The sequence below is a fragment of the Monopterus albus genome, unplaced genomic scaffold (genome assembly GCF_001952655.1).
Source record: "Monopterus albus unplaced genomic scaffold, M_albus_1.0 scaffold229.1, whole genome shotgun sequence".
Taxonomy (NCBI): domain Eukaryota; kingdom Metazoa; phylum Chordata; class Actinopteri; order Synbranchiformes; family Synbranchidae; genus Monopterus; species Monopterus albus.
The window spans coordinates 841268-850726 of record NW_018128109.1 but is presented as its reverse complement, the minus strand read 5'-3'; the positions used below and the strand labels follow the sequence as shown (position 1 = coordinate 850726).

General features: G+C 42.8%; 1 long non-coding RNA gene across 1 annotated transcript in view; it reads left to right on the top strand.

Moving 5' to 3' along the window:
* LOC109971621 (uncharacterized) overlaps positions 1-9459 on the top strand; it is a 15719-nt gene that overhangs the window by 679 nt on the left and 5581 nt on the right. The window contains exons 2-3 of the long non-coding RNA XR_002276581.1: positions 1801-1849; positions 2286-2387. This is a non-coding gene — a long non-coding RNA (uncharacterized LOC109971621). The remainder of the gene's footprint in view (positions 1-1800; positions 1850-2285; positions 2388-9459) is intronic.

Here is a 9459-nt window from a genome sequence, read left to right as displayed (position 1 = left end):
TCCCCTCTCCTCTTGTCCTGCAAAGAAAGTCAGTGAGCATTTCTCATCTAATTCTGACAACATCCAGAACCACTATGTATACTGGCTGATGTGGCCTACATATATCTTATGGATGTTTATTGGCTGTATTTATAGAAAAAACATGTTGATCTCTTCCTCTTTCTTTCTGTGTGCATTTTATTTTTAAAGTTCTTAATGGTCTTTTAAGGCTGTCTGGAACTTCACCACAGGTTCCACTCCCCTTCTCTAAAAGCCCTTCAGCTCTAAGTGCTCATGACATTGTAATTGAAAGTAGGGCCTTAAGTGATGCTGAAGCACTGGAAATCTGTTTTGCATTGCAATGAATGCACATACTGGATAGGTTTTGTTTGCAAGTAGCACCCCAGGAGAAGGTTTCCCTTTTACAGCATGAAACTAGCTGTGAAGAGCGTTGTTTTGGCTCTTCTGCGTTGTAAATTTGGACTTGGGTGAGAAAGTGCTTGGATTTGCAAATATTCTGGAGGAGGAGGAAAACTCGAGGTTTTGGTTGGCATTTTCTTCTGAGTGATTTGTTCAATTGTGAGACTGTTAAAGCCTCTGCCAGGTATAGTCAAACTCAACTTAAGCTCTCTGGGAACCTTTTCAAATTACAAATGTCAGAACCCGTACTCTTATGTTACTTCACCCAGAGTTTTAATGAAACAAAACAGATGTTGGGGTATGTAATAAGCAAATTCTTATCCTAGCAATCTGTACTTGACATGTGATTCAAACTAAAGGCATCATTTGAGTGAGACCTCTGAAACTAAGCTATTTATCTTCTTATGTCCAAAGACCAACCATTATTTACTTACATCTGGTTTTTTGCTTTGGGTCAGATAACTTTGGATTGATAGGTTTTGGTGAGATAACAGATTTGGTCATGACATTCCACACATGACCCAGAAACACAGGCACTTTTTCTCACACACAAAGTGAAGAATGACGACAGACCCAACAATATGTGCCCTTCTTTAATCTCAAACCTAATTTATCTTCTTCAGCAGAGACACCCTTTAAAAAACAGATGGAATTAGAGGCAGGCAAGAACATCCCCATGTAAACATAATGTATGACATAATAATTCTCCTGAAATGAAAACAGGCACTGTAGAAATAGACATGAAAATGAACAAGCTTTGTGCATCATCCCTTCTTTCCTTTGCTCTTATTTCTTAACCTGACATGGTTTTCTTCTAGGTTTTATGTGGGCGTTGCTATTGACAAGACAGTCATAAATTCTTAAGTCATGCAAACATCAGCAGCCTGTTTGGCTGGTCTCGATGTGCTGCTGTGTTCTCCTTCATTGATTATTCTGTGGTGCAGTGTGTGGTAGCTGACAGGCAGCAGCAATGACCTCTCCACCACACCGACCCCATCCCCAACCCCCAGCGCAAAGGCCTACATCTCTCTTTCTGCTACACACATTCACACACACACCCATCCCCCTGTGCTGCTCTTTGGCTGAACCTCAGGTCAAGACCTGAAGTAATTAGCACTGAGCTGAAACAATAGCATAGCCTGGAGCTGATGGCTATCAAGGGCGTGGTCTGTGTGTCTGTGTGTGTGTGTGTGTGTCTGTGTGTGTGTGTGTGTGTGTGTGTGTGTATGCAAAAGAAAGAAGTGAATGGAGGGGAACCTGGAATGGAGAAACATGGCACCAAATCAAAGTTTTATTTATTGACTTGTGAACATTTGGGACAAAAGAGAAGAAATACCTAGCGTCACAGTTGCACCACTTAATGAATTAAATCATTTAATTCTATTACTTTTATTTTAACAGGAGATACAGAGAAGATGAGCCCGGAAAGCAGATTGAAAGGGAGTGTGAGGTAAGAAGCTGCAGCAGCACATTATCAGTCCGAGCCACCAGCACACTCGGTCCCCTCTGTTTACTTTCACGGTTGAGTGTGAATAGCAGGGGTGAGCGGACAACGTGTCGGAGTTGACAGACTAATGACTGTCACAATGAGTGGATAATGAGCACAGTTACTTTTTAAGCTGTAAAACCACCAAGTTAATAATCAAACAGGCTTCCCAGTAAAACTGACTTGGCTGAACTGACATTTGGCTGGTAAGCAAAGAAGCAGGAATAGTAGGTTTTAAATCTGTTTGTAGCTACATTTATGGGTCACAGATGTTTAGTGTATGTTTTCAAAGACATGAGTAATGCTGGTGTGGAGTGTGGTACTAAACTTTTACATGCATTTCTGAATTTTCAAAATAAAATGTTTCAACGCTTCAGTGCTGGTTTTTATAAACCCACAGGGAGTGTGTTTTCTGGCCAAATCCTACTGCACGAACCACTTTCTGACCACAACAACAATTTACAGCAATGGGAAACCAAGAAGCCAGGCTGCCAATATTCAGGTTAGTACAAGAGATGTAGGCGGTTGAGGAGGGCTTAAGGAATTTCAGATGTATATGTCACTGATACATGATATAGCGATAAACATTGTCACTGCTGCAGGCCAAGCATAAAAAGTCAGGGCTTTTTAATTATCTATGCCACATGGTTTCTTCCAACACAACATTCATATGATTCTATTTGCATGCTCTTGTCAACAGAAAAGATTCGGTGAGATTTTTCTTCGACTCATGGTTAATATCTGTCAGTCCTGGATCAGCTTATTCATCTGTGCTACCAACCACTGTTATTTTTCAAAAATGATTAAAAACACATCAGTGAACAGACTGCTAGACTGGGTGATGTTTCTTCATTAGCAAACCCCAGAGCTGAGCGTGAGGAGCTAGCAGGATGTAAACAAAGCTGAGAGCTCATGCAAATTCTTACCCATGCACAAATGACTGACTCGTGTCAATCTCAGGAAATTATGGCCGCTCGGAGCCTTTGGAGCAACGTAGTCGGGTCTGAGGTTTCATAATGAAAAACTATGTCACCCAGTACAGCAGTGAGTTTCCCAGATGTGTTTTTAATCGTTTTTGACCAACAATGGAGATATATTGCACAGACGAACAAGCTGATCCAGGACTGATAGATGTTAACCTTGAGTAGAGGTAATTCATTGTTGGTTTTAGTCTCTGTATGGAAATTGCTGAAAATACTATTAATATATAAAATGACTAGCCTTATCCTTTAAGAGACCTACCACAGGAAGGACATGTGCCTTGGCTCGCCTGAGATCAAACCTCCCTATGAGTCTTAACTTCTCTAATCCCTAGTCCACATAACTCCCACTTTTGTTACTTCTACAATAACAAAAATGTGTAGAATTATAAGTAGACTGGCTGGACAAATATGGATGCACCTTTAATGTTTAATTCAGCTTTAGTGTTCAATTATAAAGCAGATGCAAGATAAAGAAATAGTGATTTCTTAATGAGTCTTGGGATTGAACTGTTATCAGTCGATCCTGGAATGAAGCCGTTAATCACAGACTCATATCTGCACCTGCAAAATAATAACAGCTGCTTTTGTCTTGTCTCCAAAACATAGTATCTGTTGGCATGACTGATAGTTTAAAATAAATGCACCAATGTGGTGGAAGTGATTTATGATTATTAATAATAAAGCCTCACTTGAGCAGACAGCTGTAAAGCTCAGTAAAGCTAAAATAAGCGACAGTGTATGGGCAGGGCACCTGCATCTACCAGTAATGATTTAATACCACATGTTCATAATTCATTTAGGTTTTGTTATCAGCTTTGTCAATATAATTCTACATTTTTTAAAATTTGTCAGAAAAATTACAACTGAAGTTAGCTTTTGTTGCATGAGTATATTCTTCCACTTTGCAACGCAAAAAAAACAAAATTTCTAAGCATCACAAATAAATTCACAGATGATTACTAGGTTTTTAAGGGACACATTATTATTAATTGAAATGTGTGTTTCTCTTTCATGTGGAGCATACTGCCCCTGTTCCTCTTAAATGAATACACAAACATATTAGATCTGCCACAGGCTTGTTAGGGCCAACTTGGTGTCACTATGGGAATGTAACCATTCTAACCTTTCAGCTTGGCAGGCAGAGTGAAAGGCAGTACCCTGAAGACGGAAAGGGAGACACAAGTGTGTATCAGTCACCAGATAGCTTCTTATGGCTCCATGCCCAATGCTTTAGTCCTTGAAGTGTGGTATTAATAGGGCACGCAACTCCTTGGAATGGTGTGTGTGGGTGTGTGTGTGTGTGTGCATAACTGCAAATGTTCATGCAGGAGTGGGTGACTGAACCTGTGTGGCTTCCACGAATTTGATATTTTTAAGCTTCTTTGTAGGTGAATGCAGGTGTTTGGATGTGTGTGGGTGGAGTGCATGTGTGAAAGTAGAGGTGGGAAGATGGGAGAGTGTGATGTTTGAGGGGCGTCTATAGGTGATCTGTCCCCTCTGGGACAGTGGACTCATATTACTTTGTTGTAGAGTACAGTCAGCATGCACACACAACCACCCACTGTCAGCTACGTTTCCACTGTTGGAACATAGCAAGCAGTACTCCCCGTGCTTCCCTTAACCTTCACCCAGCATAACCTCACGGATTGACGCGGATCGCCCTGCTTTGTTTTTCCACTGTGTTTTCTGTCAGCCTTTGTTTAGAGGAGGGAGGGGCTGCGCTCCTCTCACACACACACAGCTGAGTAGAGGAAGAACAGAGGAAGTGAGGGATCACTTCATAGTGCAGCAATCGGCCAGTAACAGAGACAGAGCAGTTTATCAAACAGCTGTTAAACATGCAGAACATTAACTTGTGGACGCAGTCCACTCACTGAATTCCCAGAGTGTGTTTGCACGGTGCTTGTAATGCTAATAGTTTAGGTGTGAAGACACAGACATTTAACCAATCATGGGCGACAGCTCTGTGTGCACCCATCTCCTCCCACCATGTGTTCCTGGAACTTGACTTTTGTACTACCTCCTGACGGGCGCTGAAATTTTGCTCCCAGAACGCACCTCCAACGCAGGCGGAGGGCAGTGGAAATGAACACAGCACCTGTGACGGGCGTTACTCAGCTCAACATGGTTTCATAGGTTCCTACAATGGAAAACCTCTATTTAACTCTCCTCTGTCAGTCTTTCGCACTGCCACGATCTCTGACTGCTGCCACTGACGCTTCCATCCTCTGTTTTAAAGAAGCCAATCATCCTCTCCTCTTCTGGCTCGAACTATAGCTGTTGATCTTGTAGAGTCCAGATTACAAACACATTTTTCTGCTAGCCATTTTGAGATCTCTTTTTTTTAAATGGAGGCACAAAGGTTTCAGCTACAAGACCATTTTCTACACTTTTCATACAGTGGCAAAGAATCATTGGATATGTTGCACTTTGCAAAGGGACACTGACTTTTAAACTGTTGTATTAAAAAATAGTCAAATAGGCTGCAGCTAACTGAAAGAAAGGTCTAGATGGATAATGTCTTGCATAAAATAATCTTCAATAACTTCAGTATAATGGGATGGCCATCTTTGGCGGGGTACTACCATGCACCAGGATGTGTCTCGTCTGTTCGATTTTAATCCTATAAGGCACTTTTTTGAGTGGTGACTTTGGCCCAAGGCGGCTCTGGCCTGTTTGGTGACAGGCAATGCTGATAGATGGTTCCTGTCTGTGGCTGTAAATCGGTCTTTTGTTGGTACGTTAACCCCTGTAACCCTGCTCGTCTGTAACAGCAGACTCCCCTCTCACAGCCTAGGGCAGCTGATGCGCTTTTCCCAGAAATCTGAAGAGCAGGTGGTAGCGGTCCGTTTGGGATGTGGATGGATGTGTGCGCTTGGAAATATAGTCCCCCTTGCCGATTAATGCTGCGTGGGTGAGAATTTGGCTCACAACAGAAAAATTAGCAAAATAAAACCGTCTCCCATCCATCAAACATCTGTACCACCAGCTGAAGGCCTTTGATTTATAGAAATGTCACGACAGCAAGGTTCAGCGGATGAAAAACATCTGAGCATCGCTTTTCAGTACAGAGGTCAGCTGAGTGGGCCGGGCAAACTAATTAGGTAGCTGCCAGGGCTGCTGAGTGCGTTTCCTTGGCTGTGTTCTTTTGTGTTTGTGGCCATTACTTACAGTGGTATTATGATAAAGTATGCACACATGCAGTACACACATAGATCCACACAGAGCATTAGGGAGTTGGTCTCTTCTTCCTTCTGACCTTCTGCAGACACAGCTGTTTCTCCTCCTGACTGGTGACTGGGAGTTTTATTAATGTGCTGTAACTAAGTAACCACATAATATGGATCTCTGTAGCCCTGCTCACAGACTGATTTATCTCCCCGCTCATTGCATTTTGACTGCACGTTGCATTCACTCGATCTGTACAGTGTTTCATATATGAATACATGCCTTTCTTATGCTCTAGTGTAGAAAATTATTCAATTGCAATGGAGGCTTCAGTGTCACCCAAGAGGGGTTTAGTGGAATCATTTGCAAATGTAGTGTGTATGTAATGTGAAATTTCACAAGTGCCTGGAAAAAACTGTGATCATTTTCATAGTAAGGGGATGTTTGGAAAGCTTAAGCAGTGGTTACAGTTTTCATATTTAACTGAGTCTGCTTTCATGGTCCTTGTTTTCGCTGCACATTGCAGACACAGCTTTTCATGAAAGTGTAGATAATCGACTAGTATGATACTTGACAGACAACTTGTGGGAACCACTTTAGCATGAGTGTGTGTGTTTGTGTCTTTGTCCTTGGAACACAATTTATCCACAGACTCTGAGGGACCACTGTGACACCATCACACGAGAATGTAGAGCTACTTAACATTTGCCTGTTTGCGCACATGCAAACACATTGTGCATGTACAGTATTATAGAGTGTGTGTGTGTGTGTGTGTGTGTGTGTGTGTGTGTGTGGCTTGGCTTGGGCATGTGTTGTGTTTGACTATAATTTTGATGTTGAGTCCTGGATTCGGGAAGTGATTGAGGTTATTCAGAAGGTCAGAGAAATCTTTGATAAGAACTTGTACAGTATATGTGTGTGCATTTTCTGACAGTGAAGTGGAAATGTTCTGTCAACTGCTGTGTTGAAAAGGTGAAGGGCTGACATCCAAAATGCAGCTGTTCATAGAGGGGGAGAGAATGATTTACAGTACATAGAAAAATGAGGTGGGTGCTTTTTTTTTTTTTTTTTACAATAAAAGATATGTGGAGAGCAAGAGGGAGCAACTACTTCAGAGACAAAGTCAAATGGGTCTGCGCACTCAAGGAGAGACAAAAGGAGAATACAAAGAAGAGATTCCTTAAATGTTTGTAATTTGAAGAAGAGTCACTGTGACTTTCAGAAATTCCAAATGAATCATCGCTCACCTAGTTGTGTGCTCTGTTTCTTTGCTTCTTGATGCTGCGAACACGCCATCATCCGTTTCTCCTCCAGTTTGTTTTTCATAGACCTCTGTGCTGACTTCCTTGGCACCTGTCTCTTCCTCATCTTGTTGCTCCACTCCCTGAAATAGAACTCATATCTCCAGAGGAAGAGTAAACACTGGCCCTGCCGTGGGAATACAGACCAACACACGCACAGAAAACACAAACACAAATATATCTGTATAGTGATATACGGACAGTTCATCTCCGTCTGCACAGAGGGCAAATCTTTGGACTGTCTAATAGCTAATGTTTTGAATAATATCGATCAGTGATTAATATTGAGATATAATGTGCAACTCTATAAATGTACACACTCTACAAGGTGAGCTCATGCTCCATGTGACAAAGAACTACAGCTACTGCCTTGCGGTTGTATGTCTATGCCAAACATTGAAGCTGCAGTTTACATGCATGTCTGTCCAGACAAATAAAGTTTATAGTGAAGATTTTGAAGAAGTTTAATAAAAGATATTTAGTGCTTTTAATTTGAAGAAATCCCCTCAAGGCGTTCCTGAGATAGTGTTCACAAGAATGAGGTCACTGTGACTTTGACTTTTGATCTTTGACCACCAAAATATGATTTCTTAATTCTTCAGTCCTAGTGGACATTTGCACCAAATCTGAAGAAATTCCCCTCAGGGTGTTCCTGCAATATCCCGTTCAAGAGAATGGGATGAACAGACAGCAACCTGAAAACATTACACCTCCAGCTACAGCTGTCACCAGCGCAGAGGCACTAAAAGTACTTAAAGTAGCCTTTGTCGTGTCATTATCGCTTCGGCTTTACCAGCACATAAAGTATCGGTTTTTACTGATGAAAAATAGATTTTTATTGGAATCACTTGTTCTGCTGCTGGAGTCTTAGTAGTTTATGGGTTTTTCAATTATAGAAACTTACTGAAACGTGGCATGCTGAGTAGCTCTCAACCCGAGTTCTACATTTGTTTACACTACAGCGCGCCCACTTTGGAGGCGCGTTCTGGGAGCTAAATTTCGGACCCCCTCAGGAGGTGCTACTAAAATCAAGTACCAGGAAGGTGGGAGCGGGTGCGTGCACACAGAGCAGTCACCGACAATTTGTTAAATGTCTACATGTTCACACCTCCAAGCATTACCACTACAAGCACCATGTGTAAACACACAGCTGGCTGCATGTGTAGCAGCCTCTTCCTCCTCTAAACAGAGACTGACAGATTAAAAACACAGTGGAAAAACAAAGCACAGTCCACGTCAAGCCCGGGGGCTATGCTTAGTGATGGTTAAAGTAAGTACGGGGCATAGTGCTCATTAGGTTCCAATAGTGGAAATGCAGAATTAGTGGTTACTAGCTTACACTACAGCGCGCCCACTTTGGAGGCGCGTTCTGGGAGCTAAATTTCGGACCCCCTCAGGAGGTGCTACTAAAATCAAGTACCAGGAAGGTGGGAGCGGGTGCGTGCACACAGAGCAGTCACCGACAATTTGTTAAATGTCTACATGTTCACACCTCCAAGCATTACCACTACAAGCACCATGTGTAAACACACAGCTGACTGCATGTGTAGCAGCCCCTTCCTCCTCTAAACAGAGACTGACAGATTCAAAACACAGTGGAAAAACAAAGCACAGTCCACGTCAAGCCCGGGGGCTTTGCTTAGTGATGGTTAAAGTAAGTACGGGGCATAGTGCTCATTAGGTTCCAATAGTGGAAATGCAGAATTAGTGGTTACTAGCGATACCTGGGCATCCACATCAGTGAGGACCTCACCTGGACACTTAACACCGCACAGCTGGTCAAGAAGGCCCAACGGCAGCTGTACTTCCTGAGGAGGCTGAGGAGGTATGGCATGTCACCTAGGATCCTTTGCAACTTCTACAGCTGCATCATTGAGAGCATCTTGACCAGCTGCATCACCGTCTGGTATGGCAGCACTACTGCTATGGACCGTACCTGCAGAGTGTGGTAATGACTGCGGAGAAGATCACCAGGACTCCACTGCCCTCTCTGCAGAGCATTTACCACCGCAGGGTGCGTAGGAAAGCTGCCTCCATCCTCAAGAACCCCACCCACCCCCAGCACAGACTGTTCATACCCTTGCCCTTTGGGCGGAGGCTCAGAAGTGTAAAATACAGGACC